This window comes from Nelumbo lutea, chromosome 5, assembly GCF_056320005.1.
Source record: "Nelumbo lutea isolate HS-2025 chromosome 5, American lotus-T2T, whole genome shotgun sequence".
NCBI classification, from domain to species: domain Eukaryota; kingdom Viridiplantae; phylum Streptophyta; class Magnoliopsida; order Proteales; family Nelumbonaceae; genus Nelumbo; species Nelumbo lutea.
In genome coordinates this window covers 11,069,080-11,087,982 of record NC_142688.1, presented here as the reverse complement: position 1 = coordinate 11,087,982, position 18,903 = coordinate 11,069,080, and the positions used below count along the sequence as shown (strand labels likewise).

Genomic DNA, 18,903 nt, shown 5'->3' with positions numbered 1-18,903 from the left:
AGGATAAAGAAACCAACACTTCTCTTTTACATGCCTTTCACCTCCACAATGAGTGCACTTAAGATGCCTCTTGTCTGAACACTTGTTCCCCTTTTGATTTGAAGAAATCAAGGCTGAATGTTCAACAGGCTATTCAGCTGGCTGTATTTGAGTGTCAGCTTGCATCTCTTTCCTCCCGACCTCTTCATTCCTTACTAGATGATAAACATGATGTAAATCTGGCATTTCATCCCTTCCCAAAATTTGAGACCTTATGCTCTCATACATTGGGTCTAAACCAGCCAAGAACTTAAAGGCTCTACCCTCTTCAATTTGTTTATCATGCTTCTCCTTGCCTCTGGCATTCTCCCAATCAAGAATAAGGTGGTGATCAAACTCTTCCCACAATCCTTCTAGGGTTGCAAAATACGTTGCAACTGTCATATCTCCTTGTCTCAAGGAAGCAATGTCTTGGTTTAGCCTATAAATTCTGGCATTGTTCTTTCTCTGTCCACAAGTTTTAGACACTTTCTCCCAAATCTTAGCAGCAGTGGAAAAGTGTTGAACAGTCCTGGCTACTCTTGGAGTCATTGAAGCAAGCAGCCAGGACATTACAGTAGCATTCTCCTTACGCCAAACTGCGTACTCCACACTACCCACTTCAGGTTCCTTCTTCTGCCCATCTAAATAACCCGTGAGTTCCCGGGAAGTAATGAAGAGCATGGCAGAAACAGACCATTCTCTGAAATTGTATTCATCCAACAACATACTGGTGATCTGCAAACTGTGCAGATTTGGATTCTCCAGATTAGGAGACCTCCCACCAGATCTATTATCCCTAGAAGACACTTCCCCGGATAATGAAGACATCTCCTCCCTCTTACAATGATCACGATTGCAAGCTCAGTACAAAGAATACTGTTTCAGACTTACCGAAGTTGTTACAGTCCTGAGAACACGTAACAGATCTGAAACCAAGAGCAACCCACCGCTGCACTGTGCTGACTTTTGTTGGGCTTTGACTTCTGCTGTCGTAGACTGTAGTCACCCCTTCAACCAGTACTAGGACTGTCGAAATCAGTCCTCCACCTAGATCTGTTCCACACAGATCTCTCTTAGCAGCCGAATGGCTACTACCTGCTATAAGGAGTCTAGTAGGGCATCAGCTTCTGGGACAAACTCCCCTTGGGCCCTACAACCAAGGGAAACCCTAGGTACAGATCTTGCTGTGTTCTACGGCAACCCTAGGGTTTCATCACAGCGACCAAGATAGGGAAGGAAAAAGAAGGAATAGATAAGAGTAGAAAAGGTGGCAGCAACTGTAACCAGGAGATGGGTTAAAGCTCTGATACCATGTTTGCTGGAACACGGTAGCCGAAGAAGAAGAAGAGAAGAAGAGGAGGAAGTTTAAGAATGGCGGCTCAAAACCTTTCAGCCGACCCTACTGTCTTATATATATATATGTTTATTACATAGTGTTACATGAAAGGACTAGAATGCCCCTGATTAGTGATGGGACACCTAGACAAATAAAACATTAAACAAGTTTAGGCCCAATAACTAAGGCCTTCAGACCCAGCAATGACAAACATATACATTAAATCTGCCAAACCAACACACTTCATCCACCAGAACTGAATTATTGAGCCAAATGAAGTCATTCAAAGGAACCTAGTAGCTCCAATACGTGACAAAATGAGAGAAGGTAGACTAAGATGATTTGGTCACATGCGTAGAAGACATTTGACAGCACCATAAGAAGAAGTGATTTGTTGTAAGTTGAACGGGCTAGAAAGGGTAGGGGTAGACCATAAAGGACAAGGGTCAAAATAGTACAGACTAGATGATGAATGCATTATTTACTTGGTCCACAAGCCAGTAACCCAATTGGTTGAACAACTAAGACATTTGACTTGACATGGTTAGCAGGTCAAGGTTAGACGTTTTTTTTTTTTTAGCCATTTCCATCATTAGTAACTGTTGGAATAATGTTAAAATAACTTAGTTGCATATGTTAGGGCCTGTTTGGATAATCAAAGTGTTTTTTATTTCGTTTTTTTATTTCTGTTATGTCTGTTATTGTACTCAGGTGCACAAGGGTCTTTTCCCTTGTTATTTCTGTCGCCCTATATATAGTAAAATAAACACTGGCGCCGCCAGTACTGTTACATTGCAAACCTTCTCTCTTCTCTTCTCTTCTCTCCTCTTCCACTTATATCTGGCCGGCTACACTATCAAGATGGTATCAGAGCGGGAATGCTGATTAAAAGAGAGCAGATTGATCAACCCTACTGTCAAGAGAAGATCGATCAACCCAAAGAACAGATCGAACAGACTAGCAGAAAAGAAATCTGATTCTGGACTACAGAATAGCTACGACTGGTACAGTTCTTCCTATTTTTTCCTCTTCTTTACTCACCTTGGTCATGTGCCGAGTGAAAACCCTATGAATCTGGGGCGGCTGAATGCTGTCGAACCTGTGTAACCCTAGTTTTCTTGGATCGTGTGATCCTGTTCATGTGTTAAGACAACTGTAGGTCAATGCTGACCTGTCTTCTCAATGGTTTGAGTTGACTATAAGTAAGAAGGATCTCTCCTGCTGATTAGTGGCTGTTAGACATTCTGGAATTCTGGTAGGTGGGGACTGATAAAACTATACAGGTCTGAAATCTGCCGAATATTACCTCAGTTTTTGTCCGGAATTTGGTACTGTTTGTGCTCAATCTGGTTGGTAAACCCAAGTGTGTGGGTGTGAACTGAGTGGAGCATTGTTTTGTGGAGTAAGGAGGGGTCCTAAGTCCGGTGTGTGGGACTGATTAACTGCTTGACCATATCGACTGAGAATTCTGCTACTTCAGAGATCTCAGGGAGCCACAATGGAGTGAGTGGGGGAATGGATATGAGCTTTCCCATGGCTGTCATTCCCTTTGATGGTCTGAATTACCTTGAGTGGTCTAGGGGGATAAAACTCTACATCACTGCTATGGGGCGAATAGGATACATCAATGGGAGAGTAAAGGAACCGAAGTATGGAAGTGTTGAGCATGATAGGTAGAACCAAGAGAACAGTATGGTGATGTCTTGGCTCTTGGTTTCAATGCTGCCACAAGTAAGGAAGACTTTTATGTGGGCTGAAACTGCTTGTGAGATATGGGAACAAGCGAAGTCCACTTATTCAGAACAGAGACACTATGCCAAGATATATCAACTACAAGCTGAATCTTCTACTAGCAAGCAGGGGGAGAAGAGTCTCTCAATGTACTATTCTGATTTGACATCAATATGGAAAGAACTTGATCACTATCAGAATGTGAATTGGAAGTGTGATGAAGATGCAAAGGACTATAAGTCACTTGTATCACAGCAACGCGTGTTTGCCTTCCTCCTAGGGCTGAATTCGTCATATGAGTCCATCAGGGTACAGATCTTGGGTAGTAAAGACTTGCCATCAGTCCAGGAGGTGTATGCCTTGGTACAGTCAGAAGAAAGCAGAAGAAGTGTGATGAATGGTGTAGAAGGGGAGTCAGTTGCCCTAGCAGTCCGGAGAAATTCAGATACAAATGTCGGAGGTGGCTTTAAAAGGGGTGACACTCAGAAAAAATCAGAAGATAAAAGCAAGCTTTGGTGCAGTCACTGCTAGAAGACACGACACACTAAAGATACATGTTGGGATCTCCATGGAAAACCTAAATGGGCGCAGGATTTGGGTAAAAAGTCAGCACCGGATCAGGGCAAGAAACCAGGCCAGCAGAATAAAAAAAGGTATAACTCAGCTAATATGGCATCGACAGAGACTAGTACTTCCGTAACTTAGGAGAGACATCCCGGTTCTGACCCTAAGGAAGATATTATCAACTCCTTCCGTGAACATTTGGAATTGTATGGTAGGACTCTCCACCAGGTGGATTCTGGGCCTACTCCTTCTACCTCATTTGCGTCTACATCAGGTAATGCCACAGCCTTCCATGTGTCATCTCATACTACTGATTCACCTTGGATTTTTGACTCCGGAGCCTCAAATCACATGACCGGTAAGTCAAATTTGTTTCAGGCATATAACCTTCTCTCTGGGAGAGATAAGGTAAGACTGGCTTATGGTTATTTTTCTACCATAGCTGGCCGAGGCACCATATCTCTCCCACTTGGCTTACTCTTCCTAATGTCCTGCATGTTCCGAAATTACCTATTAATTTGCTGTCCATTAGTAGTATTACTCAATCTTTGAACTGCTCAGTCACCGTTTTTTCGTCTTCATGTGTGTTTCAGGATTTGACCTTGGGGAAGACGATTGATAGAGGAAGCATGGTGGATGGTCTCTACGTCTTGGAGAATAATGTTGCTCTAGTGGCGACTGAGTCCACAAGTTCGTCGAGTGAGAGTCAGGCCTATTTATGGCATAGTCGTTTAGGTCATCTTTCTTTTGAGCCGTTAAAAGTTATGTTCCCAAAGTTGTTTGAGTCCTTGTCAGTGAGTCAGTTACAGTGTCAAACTTGTCAGTTGAGTAAGCATTGTAGAAGTTCTTTACCTTTAAGAAATAAAAGATCTGAATTTCCATTTCATATTGTTTATTCTGATGTTTGGGGCCCTGTTACTCAACCTACTGCGGGTGGCTATAAGTATTTTGTTACTTTGATTGATGACTATTCTCGATACACTTGCGTTTACCCTATGCGATCTCGAGATGAAGTGCCACAAATTGTGAAAGATTTTCAACGCACGGTGTTCACTCAGTTCCAAACGGAAATTCATATTTTCCAGTCAGACAATGCAAAGGAATATTTCCATAGTGATCCCACGAAGTTCTTTGCTTCGAGTGGGTCACTTCAGCAAAGCTCTTGTGCCAGGACACCCCAACAAAATGTGTGGCTGAACCAAAAAAACCGTCACCTTCTCGAAGTTGCTCGTGGCTTGCTGATTCATATGAATGTGCCAAAACAGTTCTAGATGGATGCAGTATTGTGTGCGACATATATCATCAATTGCATGCCCTCTCGGCTACTAGAGTATAAGGCCCCACATCAGCTCTTGTTCCCTACAGCCCCGCTGTCCACCATTCCGATGCGTGTTTTTGGGTGTCGTTGTTTTGTCCACAACCTGTCACCTACTCATGGTAAACTTGACCCTCAGACTATTCCTTGTGTTTTTCTTGGTTACCTTTCATCTCAAAAGGGGTATCGTTGCTATGACCCCATTGCCCGCAAGTACTATGTTTCCATTGATGTCTCATTCTTTGAGAGTCAACCGTTCTTCTCGGTTTCTCCTCAGGGGGAGAGTAGGGTTGAGGAGAAAAGGCGGCAACTCAGATTCAACTACCTCCTTTACCCGATCCTCCTTCGTTCCGGGTTTTTCATCGTCGCCATAAGAGCCAGCAGAGCTCAAGAGCCGTGGAGCCGGACACTATGCAACCAACATCATCGGATTCACCCGAGGCAGATCCGTCTCATCAGCCAAGTACACTTGCTCCCATTGCTCCTTTAAATGTTGATTCACCTGTCCCCAATGATCTTAATATTCCTATTGCTAAGAGAAAGGGTGTTAGATCTTGTACCACTAATCATCCTATCTCTAACTTTGTGTCCTATGAGCATGTTTCACCTTCGTATCGTGCCTTTCTCTCTTCTGTGGACAGTGTTCCCATCCCTAAGTTCGTGGCAAAAGCTTTGTCAAAATCTGAATGGACAGATGCAATGCATGAAGAAATTGATGCCTTACACAAAAATGGTACGTGGGAGTTGGTAGATCTTCCTGAGGGGAAGGAACCAGTGGGGTGCAAGTGGGTGTTCACAGTGAAACACAAAGCTGATGGAACTGTTGAAAGGTACAAGGCTAGACTAGTAGCAAGAGGCTTCACACAGGTATATGGAGTGGACTATGCAGAGACTTTTGCTCCAGTAGCGAAGATGAGCTCCATCCGCATTCTCCTTTCCTTGGCAGCAAATCTTGACTGGGATCTTCACCAATTAGACATCAAGAATGCCTTCTTGAATGGTGACTTGGAAGAGGAGGTGTACATGACCCAACCCCCAGGGTTCTGTGCTAAAGGCAGTGAACAAAAGGTGTGCAGGTTATAAAAGTCCCTATATGGGTTGAAACAATCACCTCGGGCTTGGTTTAGTAAGTTCCATTTAACAGTCCAACATATGGGATTCAAACAATGCCAGTTAGATCATACCCTGTTTGTAAAAAGAGGTGAAGGTAAAATTGCAGCTCTTATTGTGTATGTGGATGACATAGTGATCACAGGAGATTGGGAGGCTGAAATCCAGAGACTAAAAAAATTCTTAGCCACTAAATTTGAGGTGAAGGATCTAGGCCCCTTACGATACTTTCTTGGAATTGAAGTTGCCCGCTCTCACAAGGGAATATTTATTTCCCAACGGAAGTATGTACTAGATCTACTAGAAGATACAGGCAAGTTGGGGGTAAAACCATCTTATGCACCTATTGAACCTAATCACCATCTGGGAGATAGTCAGGGAGAGTTTTTGAAAGATGTAAAGATGTTCCAAAGACTCGTGGGGAGACTTCTGTATTTGTCTATGACCAGGCCTGATATTGCCTATGCAGTGGGTGTCCTTAGTCAGTTCATACACAGCCCGAGGACAACTCACTTTGAGGCTGCAGAGAGGATCTTGAGATATCTCAAGAAGTTTCCTAGAGCAGGTTTGTTGTTCCGGAAACACAATCACTTAAAAGTGGAAGTATATACTGATGCAGATTGGGCAGGAGCAGTCAATGACCGAAAGTCTACCAATGGTTATTGTGCCTTTGTAGGAGGAAACCTTGTCACATGGAGAAGCAGGCCAGATCCAGTGCTGAAGCAGAGTATAGAGCGATGGCTCATGGGGTTGCGGAAATCATGTGGATAAGAAATCTGTTAGGTGAACTGGGTTTCGCAGTAAGCAATCCTACGTCACTCTACTGTGACAATAAAGCTGCCATCAATATTGCTGCTAATCCAGTTCTGCATGATAGGACGAAACACATTGAAGTGGACAAGCATTTTATCAGAGAGAAACTTGAAAGTGGAGAAGTGTGCACACCATATGTCAACTCGAAAGAGCAACTTGCAGATATCTTCACCAAAGGTCTTCATCATGTGCGGCACAAAGATTTGTGTGACAAGTTGGGCATGATTGACATCTATGCTCCAACTTGAGGGGGAGTGTTGGAATAATGTTAAAATAACTTAGTTGCAGATGTTAGGGCTTGTTTGGCTAATCAAAGTGTTTTTTATTTTTGTTATGTCTGTTATTGTACTCAGGGGCACAAGGGTCTTTTCCCTTATTATTTTTATCGCCCTATATATAGTAAAATAAACTGGCACCGCCAGTACTGTTACATTGCAAACCTTCTCTCTTCTCTTCTCTTCTTCTTCTCTTCTCTTCTCTCCTCTTCCACTTATCTCTGGCCGGCTACACTGTCAAGAGTAACAATGCTTCTCATCTATCACACTTTATTTATATATAATATTATGTATTCGTCAACATATAGTCAACCCCATATGGTTGGGATAAGGCTTGGATGTTGATGATGATGATGATGAATATATTAGAGGCATACCCAATTTTCTGTAATTTTTCTGAAATTCTATCTATTTTTTTATATTCTATTATTTGATTTATGATAACATTGGTTGACCCAGTTAACCTGGATGGTTGAATTTCTAACCACCACCTAGAGGGAAAAGTCGTTCCATTTGCGGATCATTTTTTAAAACATTGGATTACTTTAAGGTATCTATCAATAACCCGTGATATTTGTATGCTATATTCCTACATAAGGGCATTCAATGACTCCATTAATAATAAGTCAATGACAGGGTAGAAATTGTGATATTTCATCTTGACCATGGGACTGTTTAGACATTGATCTCTTCTTGGAAACAAGTACAAGAAATAATAAAGCTTGAAGAAAAGCTAACCCAATTGAGAACCCAAGTTGTATGCTTAGCAGAACCCTTTCTGTGAAGGGAAAAAAAAAAGAAGAATCCAATTCAGATTTAATTTTTTAAACATATAAGAATTTTATTAACATAATGAGAAAAGGGAGATACAAATGCACAACAAAGTGCTTAAACCCTCCTCAAACAAGAAGAAACTGAGAACTGGCCCTTTTGCCACTCTATGTCTTATATGACCACCTGAAAAATGACCATAGTACATCACATACTTCCCTAGGGTTTAGGCCCCCAACATGATAAGTTAGCTTTAATCAATACATCATATATCTATAGAATATAAGAAATTACTTTGCTATTTCTGAAAAATCTCAAATCCAGTCCTAGACTAACACCCTGTTAGTAAATTGAACATTACTTTCCCAAATAACATTAATTCCACAAGATCTTGGACCTTTTAGATAGGCAACTGAAAGATCTTTCCAACAAAACCAAAATCAAAAAAGAAAAAAAAAAAAGAAAACTAAAATTCAAGCCACAGTGAAAGTGGTAGAAGAAAAACAGCCTTTTGAGAAGAAAGGACTGTTTAGAAAGTTGCAAAAATTCAAAAGAAAGTAGCAGAAATCAGAGTTCAAGAGGAGAGAAGAAGAAGAAGAAGAAGGTGGCGGCAACTTGGGTTCAGAGAGAGATTTTCTAACATAATCTCTTCTCTTACTCCCTTAATTCTATTTCATTAAGTTAAACTTTGGTAATTTACAGAGAAGCCCCTAGTTGGGCAGAAAATTAAAAAGACATAACATAAGAAATAATAAAGCCTAGATTAAGGCCCATTACAGCAAAGAACATAAAAGATAAAAAATAATAAACAGCCTATGGGCCATTTGGCCCATCTTCTCTACACTCCCCCTCAAGCTGAGCATAGATGTCAATCATGCCAAGCTTGCCATTATCATGCTGAAGTTTAGCCTTGGGAATGCCCTTGGTAAGGAAATCAGCTAACTGTCCTTCAGAGGTGATGAAAGGTAAACACACTTCTCCAGAAGCCACTCTTTCTCGAATGGAGTGTCTGTCAACTTCAATATGCTTAGTTTTGTCATGTTGCACTGGGTTGTGAATAATGTTGATGGCGGCCTGATTATCACAGTATAACATCATTGGCTTATCATGCTCAATACCCAGTTCCTCTATCAAGGATCTAAGCCACAATAGTTTAGAAACTCCATGAGCCATGGCTCTGTATTCTGCTTTGTTTGAAGATCGAGCAACAACTGATTGTTTCTTGCTTCTCCAAGAGGCAATATTACATGCCACCAAGCTACAGTACCCAGAGGTAGATCTTCTGTCATCAATGTTTCTGGCCCAGTCAGCATCTATGTAGGCTTCAAGTTTCATATGGCCATGCTTAGCAAATAGGATTCCCTTTCCAGGGGAGCCCTTCAAATAACACAGAATCCGCTCTACTGCTGCTATGTGAGTATCCCTGGGAGCATGCATGAACTAACTGATGCAACTGACAGCATATGCAATGTCTGTCCGAGTCATGCATAGATAAAAAAGTTTTCCAAGTAGTCTCTGGAAGACTCCCTTATCTTCTAACAATATTCCATCTGAAGCAGAGAGTTTATGGCTCATATCGATAGGAGTAGCAACTGGTCTAGCGCCCATCTTCCCTGTTTCAAAGAGCAAATCAAGAACATACTTTCTTTGAGAGATAAGGATCCCATCCTTGGATCTAGCAACCTCTAAGCCAAGAAATTATCTTAATTCCCCCAGATCTTTGATCTCAAACTCTGTATGAAGGAAATATTTGAGATCATTAATCCCTAAGACATCATTACCAATCACAACAATATCATCAACATACACAATCAGGTAAATGACCAAGGATCCTCTCCTCTTCACAAAGAGGGTATGATCAAATTGTGTCTATACATAGCCAAAGCTAACAAGGGCAACCCTAAACCTTTCAAACCGTGCTCTAGGGGACTGTTTGAGTCCATAAAGAGACTTCTTCAGCCTGCAAACCTTTCCTTTCATATTTGCTTCATACATCCATGGAGGAAGAGACATATAGACCTCCTCATGTAATTCACCATTCAGAAATGCATTCTTTACATCCAGTTGATAAAGTGGTCAGTCTGAGTGTGCAACCAAAGATAGCAGAACTCTCACAGATGTCATCTTGGCAATAGGGGCAAAGTTCTCCAGATAATCAATCCCATATGTCTGTGTATAGCCTTTTACAACCAGCTTAGCCTTGTACCTTTCAATGGTGCCATCAACATGATATTTGATAGTAAAAACCCACTTACAGCCTACTAGATCCTTCCCTCCAGGCAAATCAACCACTTCCCAAGTATCATTCTTGTGTAGGGCATCAATTTCTGTTCTCATAGCATCCCTCCATTTTGTAATATTAAGAGCTTCTGACACAGACCTAGGAATTGGATTAGAAGCAACAGAAAAAAGGTAGGCAAAATATGGAGAGAGCAAACTATAAGAAAGGTGTTTGGAAATGCAATGTGTAGTACACTTCCTTTTCTTTTCTTAATAGCAATGGGGATATCAAGGTCAGGGAAGGATGGCTCGAAAGGGGCTGTAACAGTACCTGTTGTCTCATCTGTTACTAGAAGTGCATGAGGCTCATGTGTTGTAGGGGAAACAATCTGCTCATTTCTGGTTCTTTGCCGTTGATACAACCTGGGATTAAAAAGAGGGTGAGGAGGTAAAGGAGGAGGAATAGGAACACTGGAATGAGAGTGAAGTGACTGATCCTCCCTTAACTCATTTGAAGGAGGAAGAGACTCAGCAAAAGACTCAACTGTGACAGGAAGAGGAAGAGCAAACACATGTGACAAATCCTCCCCCTTTGGACAATGTCTCTCTAGAGAAGAACCATAAAAGGAAGAAAGCTCATCAAAGGTGACATCCATTGAGACATATCGAGTGCCAGCCTTCAAATCAAAACAACAGTAACCCTTTTGTGTGAGGGAATAACCAAGGAATATACACTTGTGGGGTTTTGGTTCAAATTTATGTCTCTGGACACTTGGGATATGTACATAACAAGTGCACACAAAGACACAAAGAGGAATAGGAAAAAATCCTTGTTCGGATGAAGAAGACTGAAGGGAGACTTAAACCCTAAAACCCTGGATGACATACGGTTTATAAGGTAGGTGGCAGTGAGAACAGCATCACCCCAAAATTTTGTAGGGACATGTGAGGCAAATAGAATACTTCTTGCAACTTCAACAATATGTCTATTTTTCTTTCAGCAACTCCATTCTGTTCTGGGGTCCTAACACAAGAGCTTTGATGAATAACCCCTAAATCAGTGAGATAGCAGGTCAGGTTTTTCTCAAAATATTCTTTTGCATTGTCGGATCTGAAAATTTTAATTCTGGTATCAAATTGGGTTAGGACAAATTCATGGAATTGCCTCACAAGTCTAGGAACTTCATCACGGGACTTCATAAAAAATATCCAAGTGAACCGAGAAAAGTCATCAATGAACAAGATAAAATATTTGTAGCCACCCATAGAAGGTAAGTGGTAAGGCCCCCACACATCAGAGTGCACAATATTAAAAGGAGAAGAAGATCTTTTATTTCTCAGAGGATAACTGTTTCTACAATGTTTTGACAATTCACAAGACTCGCAATGAAGACTGGACAAACTAATTCCCTTAAACAGTTCTAGGAATAAATGACTTAATGAAAGAAAGATGACCCAAACGAAAATGGCATAACATGACTCGACTGATGGACTCTGTAGATGTAGACCCGAAAGCAGCTTTTCCAGGTTATTCATGGCATTGTCCAGGAGTATCCAGCAGATATATTCCATTCGCCTCATGGTCACTCCCAATCACCTTCTGAGACTCCAGATCCTGAAAAACACAGTAGGAAGGGAAGAAAGTTACACAACAGTTTAATGACTTAGTTAGGCTACTTACAGATAACAAGTTTGTATTTAGTCTGGGTACATGAAGAGCAGAAGGAAGAACCAAGGAGTCTGTAGCCTTGATGGTTCCCTTGCTAGAGATAGGGGCAAGAGAACCATCGGCTAGGGTGATTTTGTCACGCCCAGGAAGTAAATCATATGAAACAAACAAAGTAGAAAGGCTAGTCATATGATCAGAAGCACTAGAATCAATAATCCAAGGGATCCTACGATTACCTAAAATGGTTGCATGATTGGCAGAAGCCTGTATACCTGAATGAGCAAATGCAAAAGAGGTTGAATTTCCTAGAGGGTTGGAAGAAGAGGTCACACCCTCTAGGTGACTGATCATCCTTCCAAACTTCTCATATTCTGCCTTCATAGCTGCTAACTGCTCACTAGCCGTCATCTCTTCAGTTTGGCATCTATTGCTATCTGGACCAGCAGCAACATTAGCACTCCCTGCCTTTATATTATCAGACTTCTTCTAAAACCGAAGTGGTAGGAGCTCAGGAAGCAATTTCCAACACTTGTCTTTAGTGTGTTTTGGCTTTTTACAGTACTCACAAATAATCTCTTTCTTCCCTGAGCTACTTGGAGTCCCTGCAACCCCCTTGGGTTTCACTCCCATATTAGCAAAGTGATCATTTAGACCAGCCCCTTGGACCTGGACAAGTCTTCTGCTTTCTTCACTACTTACCAAGGCATATGCTTGAGACAGTGAGACACTATCCTTGGATAAAATATTTTGCTTTGTAATGTTGTACTCTGGATTTAGCCCTATCAAGAACTCAAACACCTTGTTTCTCTCAACCAGTTTTCTGTAGGTCTTAGCATCATTAGTGGTGTCCCAGGCTATAGCTTCTATCAAATCTATTTCTTGCCATAAAGACTTCAGTGTTGAAAAGTATACAGCTAATGGTTTCTCCCCCTGTCTCAAATTCTTCACATCACTTCTCAACTTGTAAACCCAGGCCACATTTAATTTTTGGGAATAGGTTTCAGCAACACTATCCCAAATTTCCTTTGCTGAATTCATCCACAAATAGTGCTGACTAATCTATGGTTGCATTGAGTTCACAAGCCATCCAATAACAGTATAGTTTTCTTGCATCCACTTTTCATATGATGGATCATCTTTCGAAGGAGCCTTTTTGCTCCCGGAGATAAAACCCCACTTGCCTCTACTACAAATATGAATCTTTACTGATTGTGACCAAGCCAGATAATTAGTTCTGTTAAGATGTGCCGAATAGGGGTAGTTTAGTCTTCTTCTGTTTATTAAGTAACTTGCTTATGTGGAAGTGTTATTAGAGTTACTCTGCCCCACACTTAAGTAAGGTCATTTCTGTCTTTGTAACTATGATTAGAACCTAATATAGATTAAGGGGGTCGACTGAATGGGTAACCCATCAGATTTTCGACAGACCCTTCTTCTTCTTCTTCTTCTTCTTCTTCTTCTTCTTCTTCTTCTTCTTCTTCTCCTCTTCCTGTTTGGACTACTGTAGCAACAGTCGAAACATGGTATCAGAGCAATGCTCCTGACCTAAGTCAGTTGGTAAAGCACCTCAGCACTGTTCGTGACTCTTCACCTTCGTTTCTAATCAGTCAATGGAGAGAACTGGTTCGCCCTAGGTCAGAAACAGTACAGCTTGTCTCTCTGCTGCACATAACCTTCTTCAACAAGGAAAGTGACTTCAGTAGTGAATGGTTGATTGATATTCTCAAAGGAAGGTCGGTTCTTTCTTCTTCTAGCGTTACTTATATTTCTGGGTAGAAACCCTACAAGAAGCTGTTGTACTGAGTAGAACCTAGAGAACTAGGTTCATTGTTGCCCTATGAAGGGTTGTGTGTGCAGTAGCCGAATGTGTAGGGCTGCTGTAAGTTGTTGTGTAATAGCCGAATGTGTAGGGCTGCTGTAAGTTGTTGTGTAATGCTCTCTTGATATGGTATAAGGTAGAATGCAGTGACCTTGCTGAACTCCTTGTGGTTGTGTAATGCCCTCTTAAGTGTGTTAAATAAGTCTGAACTGGGTGCAGCAAATTTGGCTGTGTTGTGGTGCTTGGTTGTAAGAGGGCCTCCACTTGTGATTAGTGAATGGTAAACTGATGCTTATGTGGGACATAAGTGTGTGAAGTCAGCAGTAGTGTGAATAAGAACAAGTGTGTGAAGTCAGCAGTGGTATTTAGAGGCTGCAATAGGGGCTGAAATATCAAACAGTGAACAACATCAATCAGCTTGTAGCTGAGAAGTAAAGTTAGAGACAACTGTGAAAAAGGTACAATGGCAGCAATAGGAGATGGCTACAATGATCAAAAACCTAGTGTAGTAATTTCTTCCGACTACCTAGGAGTAAAAATGACCTCAATTAAGCTAAATGGGGAGAACTATGTTCCATGGGCTAAATCCGTGGAAGTTTTTCTCAAGGCAAAGAAGAAAGCAAAGCATGTTAGAGATGAGAAGCCACCGGTTGACTCTCCAGGGTTTGATGATTGAGAACAAGAAGATGCTCAAATCATGACTTGGTTGTGGAATAGTATGGAACCAAAACACTAGAAGAGTACTATGCCTGCATGAAGAATATAAGGAATGAACTCAATGTCTATCATCCCCTTACTCCAGATATTCAAGTTCAGCAACAGCAAAAAGAGCAGCTAGATGTTACAAGATTTTTAGTGGGGCTGAAGTCGGAATATGAACCAGCTAGAGCTCAAATATTGGGGGGCTCTACTCTTCCTACACTTGAGGAAGTATTCTCAAGACTTCGTAGAATCTCTTTGGGCCAGACAGAGAACCCCACACAGTATGATAGATCAGCACTTGTGACAACTAGAGGTGGTGGACATAGTACAAGAGGGGGAGGTCATTCCAGAGGGGGCCATGGCAATTCCATGATTGGTAGGGGTGGCCGTGACTCAGAGGGAGGCCGTGGCAGAGGAAAAAATAACTCTACAAGGAAGTGTACTCATTGTGGTAGGGATGGACACACTGTGAATTTCTGTTATAATCTACATGGCCCTCCCTCTAAATGGGCTAATCATGCTGTAGCAGGCGAGGTTGCTATTAGTGACAGTAAACTGGCAGACCTAACTCCTTCCACATCTACATCTACTTCTGGGAGGGAGATGGTGAGTGTTTCGCGTGATGAGTATGAACGGTTCCTTCGAACTACTTCACAGCACACCACTGCCACATATGCCCAATCAGGTATCGCTTGCATGTCATCTAAAACTTCTTCATGGATTATTGACTCTGGAGCCTCAGATCATATGACCGGGACTCCAGGTGTGTTCTCTTCTCTTGCTGAAACCTCCACACCACAAACTGTTACACTTGCCAATGGGTCCTCATCTCCCATCAGTGGTGTTGGTAATGTTGAGTTGGCTTATGTCCCTTTATCATCTGTTTTATACGTACCTAATTTTCCATTCAATCTTATGTCTGTTAGTAAAATAACCAAAGCTCTTAACTGTTCTGTTACCTTCTTTCCTTCCACTTGTGTTTTTCAGGATCTCAAGACGGGGAAGAAGATTGGTGGGGGGCATGAAGCTGGTGGATTGTATTACCTTGACGGCGGTGGATCTTTAGTTGCACTTCAGACTTCCCTTACTCCTCTACAATGGCATTGCCGACTGGGACATCCATCTCTCAAGGTCCTCAAGATGTTGGTTCCATCATTGAGTCAGTTGTCAGTTTTACAATGTGAGTCATGTCAGTTTGGTAAACACCGTCGTGTGTCCTTCAGTCCAAGAGTTGAGAGTTGTATGTTGAGTCCTTTTTCTTTGGTTCACTCAGATGTTTGGGGTCCGATCAAAATAGAGTCTTATAATGGGTAAAGTATTTTGTCTCCTTTATTGATGATTGTTCAAGAATGACATGGATTTACTTAATGAAAGAAAGAAGTGAATTATTTTCCATTTTTCAAAAATTCCATGCTGAAATACGCACACGATTTGGTGTTCCAATCAAAGTTCTCCATTCAGATAATGGTCGTGAATACTTTCTTACTGCATTTCAACAGTATTTAGAACAGCATGGCATTATTCATCAGACCTCGTGTGCTTTCACCCCTCAACAAAATGGGGTGGCTGAACGGAAGAATCGCCATCTTCTTGAAATTGCTCGGTCTATGCTTCACCACATGCATGTTCCTAAACGGTTTTGGAGTGATGCTATACTCACTGCATGTTTTCTCATTAATCGGATGCCCTCTTTTATTCTTCATGGTCGGTCCCCCTTCTCCATCTTGTTTCCCACTTTACCTCCGTTTCCATTAACTCCTCGTGTCTTTGGTTGTGTGTGCTTTGTTCATAATCTGAGTCCTAGAATAGACAAGCTAGATGCACGCTCAATTAAATGTGTCTTCCTTGGCTACTCTCGGACTCAAAAAGGGTACAAGTGTTACAATCCTATTGCCCGAAAGTGCTATGTCTGCCCTGATGTCACATTTTTTGAGTCTGTCCCCTTCTTCTCCAGTCATGAAGCACCCTTGTCCTCACCCTTACCTCCTCTTCCTCTTCCTCTTCCTGTCAGTGATTCAGTTCCAGAGGCTGTTGTTGGAGTAGACTCATCTCCTCATCCAGTGCAGGCCACCACTGAACGACCACCGATCCAACAAGTGTATACACGTCGAACGACACCGGCCCCTCCTCCTGCTTCTACCTCATCTGCGGATCCTCTCATGGCTCCTATTGCTGAACCTTCAGATCTTGACCTACCCATTGCCTTACGGAAAGGTAAACGTAGTTCCACACTCCATCCCATTTCCAATTTTGTTTCATTATCTCGTTTTTCTGCATCACATCGCTAGTTTGTTTCACTTTTGTCTTCTATTTCCCTACCTAACAATGTTCAAGAAGCTCTTAGTTCACCTGGATGGTGGCCGGCAATGGAGGAGGAACTTTCTGCTCTTCAACATACTCAAACGTGGGAACTTACTACTCTTCCACCTGGGAAGCATGTTGTGGGCTGTAAATGGGTGTATACTGTGAAATACTTGCCAGATGGTAGTGTGGAGCGTCTGAAGGCCAAAATTGTTGCTAAAGGTTACCCACAGGTGTATGGTGTGGACTACATGGAGACATTCTCACCGGTGACTAAAATTGGTTCCGTTCGTGTCCTAATTTCCTTGGCAGTTATGTATGATTGGCCTCTCCTTCAACTTGACATAAAGAATGCCTTCCTCCATGGTGATCTAGTGGAGGAGGTATATATGGAGCAACCACCTAGGTTTGTTGCTCAGGGGGAGGGTGGTAAGGTGTGCAGGCTGAAGAAAACAATTTATGGGTTGAAGCAATCTCCACGTGCTTGGTTTGGGAAGTTCAACGAAGTGGTGAAGAGTTTTGGAATGAAACAATGCCAGGTTGATCACTCAATGTTCAGCTATGACTCAGAAGCTGGGAAGATTTTATTAGTGGTCTATGTGGATGATATTGTCATCACTGGTAGTGATAAATTGGGGATTGGCAAACTAAAGGTATTTCTGCAAAATCATTTTCAAACAAAGGACCTTGGAACATTAAAGTATTTCTTGGGAATAGAGATTGCCAGGTCAAAACAAGGTGTTAATCTGTGCCAAAGGAAATATGTCCTTGATCTATTGGAAGAAACAGGACTGCTAGGTGCAAAACTGGCTGAGACCCCTATGGAACCAAATGTTAAGTTGAGCAGTGATACAGGAGAAATATTTGAAGATCCTGGAAGGTATAGACAACTAGTGGGAAAGCTGAACTATCTGACTATCACGAGACCCGACATCTCCTTTGCAGTCAGTGTGGTGAGCCAATTCATGTAGAACCCTCGTATACCTCACTGGGATGCAGTCCTTAGAATTGTGAAGTATCTGAAAGGTGCTCCAGGCCGTGGGCTATTGTATAAACCAGGAGGAAAACTTGAAGTAGTTGGGTATACAAATGCAGACTGGGCCTCATGAGTGACAAAAGATCTACTACAGGCTATTGCACATTTCTGGGAGGAAATCTTGTGACATGGAAGAGTAAAAAGCAGACGGTTGTAGCCAGAAGCAGTGCTGAAGCCGAATATAGGGCCATGGCTCACACTACCTGTGAATTAGTGTGGCTGAAGAATCTCCTACAAGAAATTGGGTTTCACATGGATAAACCTATGAAATTGTACTGTGACAACCAAGCTGCACTACATATCTCATCCAATCCTATCTTTCATGAGAGAACAAAGCACATAGAGGTTGATTGCCACTTTGTGAGAGAGAAGGTTCTTGCCAGAGAGATAAATACAGAACATGTGGGCTCCAATGACCAGTGGGCAGATTTGTTTACAAAAGCTCTAAGCTCAGGGAAAGTGAACTATCTATGTAACAAGCTGGGATTATATGACATATATTCTCCAGCTTGAGGGGGAGTGTTAAGATGTGCCGAATAGGGGTAGTTTAGTCTTCTTTTGTTTATTAAGTAACTTGCTTATGTGGTAGTGTTATTAGAGTTACTCTGTCCCACACTTAAGTAAGGTCATTTCTGTCTTCTTCTTCTTCTTCTTCTTCTTCTTCTTCTTCGGACTACTGTAGCAACAGTCGAAACAAGTTCCATCCAGCTTGACTGTGGTCACAGCCAGTAGAGAGTCTACAGAGGCTCTCAGAACCTGTCCGGATTCATCAACATGCTTGTTTTCAAAGTCTGAGGAGTTCATCTTCTTAAATACTTCAAAAAAATGACTTCAAACAACTTTGAATAACAACAAATGAAGACAGAACAAAAACTGTGTTGTGAGCAAACCTCTATGCAGCCGTACCAGTAACCTGCGCCACACCCGGAAGCTGGGAGAAACGAAGAAAACTCAGCCGCTCCTTGTAGACTTCACAGAACACCAATCCACTTGATTCTATCTTCAAGAAGGAGAATGAGAAAGCTTTCAGTCACTGAGCGCCCAAGTCAAACTCCTTGTGGGGCCCGTAATCAAATTTTTCCAGAAAATTAGGGTTTCGGGCAACACACTTGAATCTGTCAAGAGGACGACAAAACCAGTCCCCTTCTCTCCAGAAACCACTAACAACTAGGCTGAAATTGGTTTCTTTAACTATTCATATGATTCAGTTCTCCATACAC

General features: G+C 41.9%; 1 protein-coding gene across 4 annotated transcripts in view; it reads right to left on the bottom strand.

The window, feature by feature from the left end:
• LOC148850311 (nicotinate phosphoribosyltransferase 1-like) overlaps nucleotides 1-18,903 on the bottom strand; it is a 78,424-nt gene that overhangs the window by 36,086 nt on the left and 23,435 nt on the right. The gene's annotated exons all lie outside the window — the stretch shown is intronic.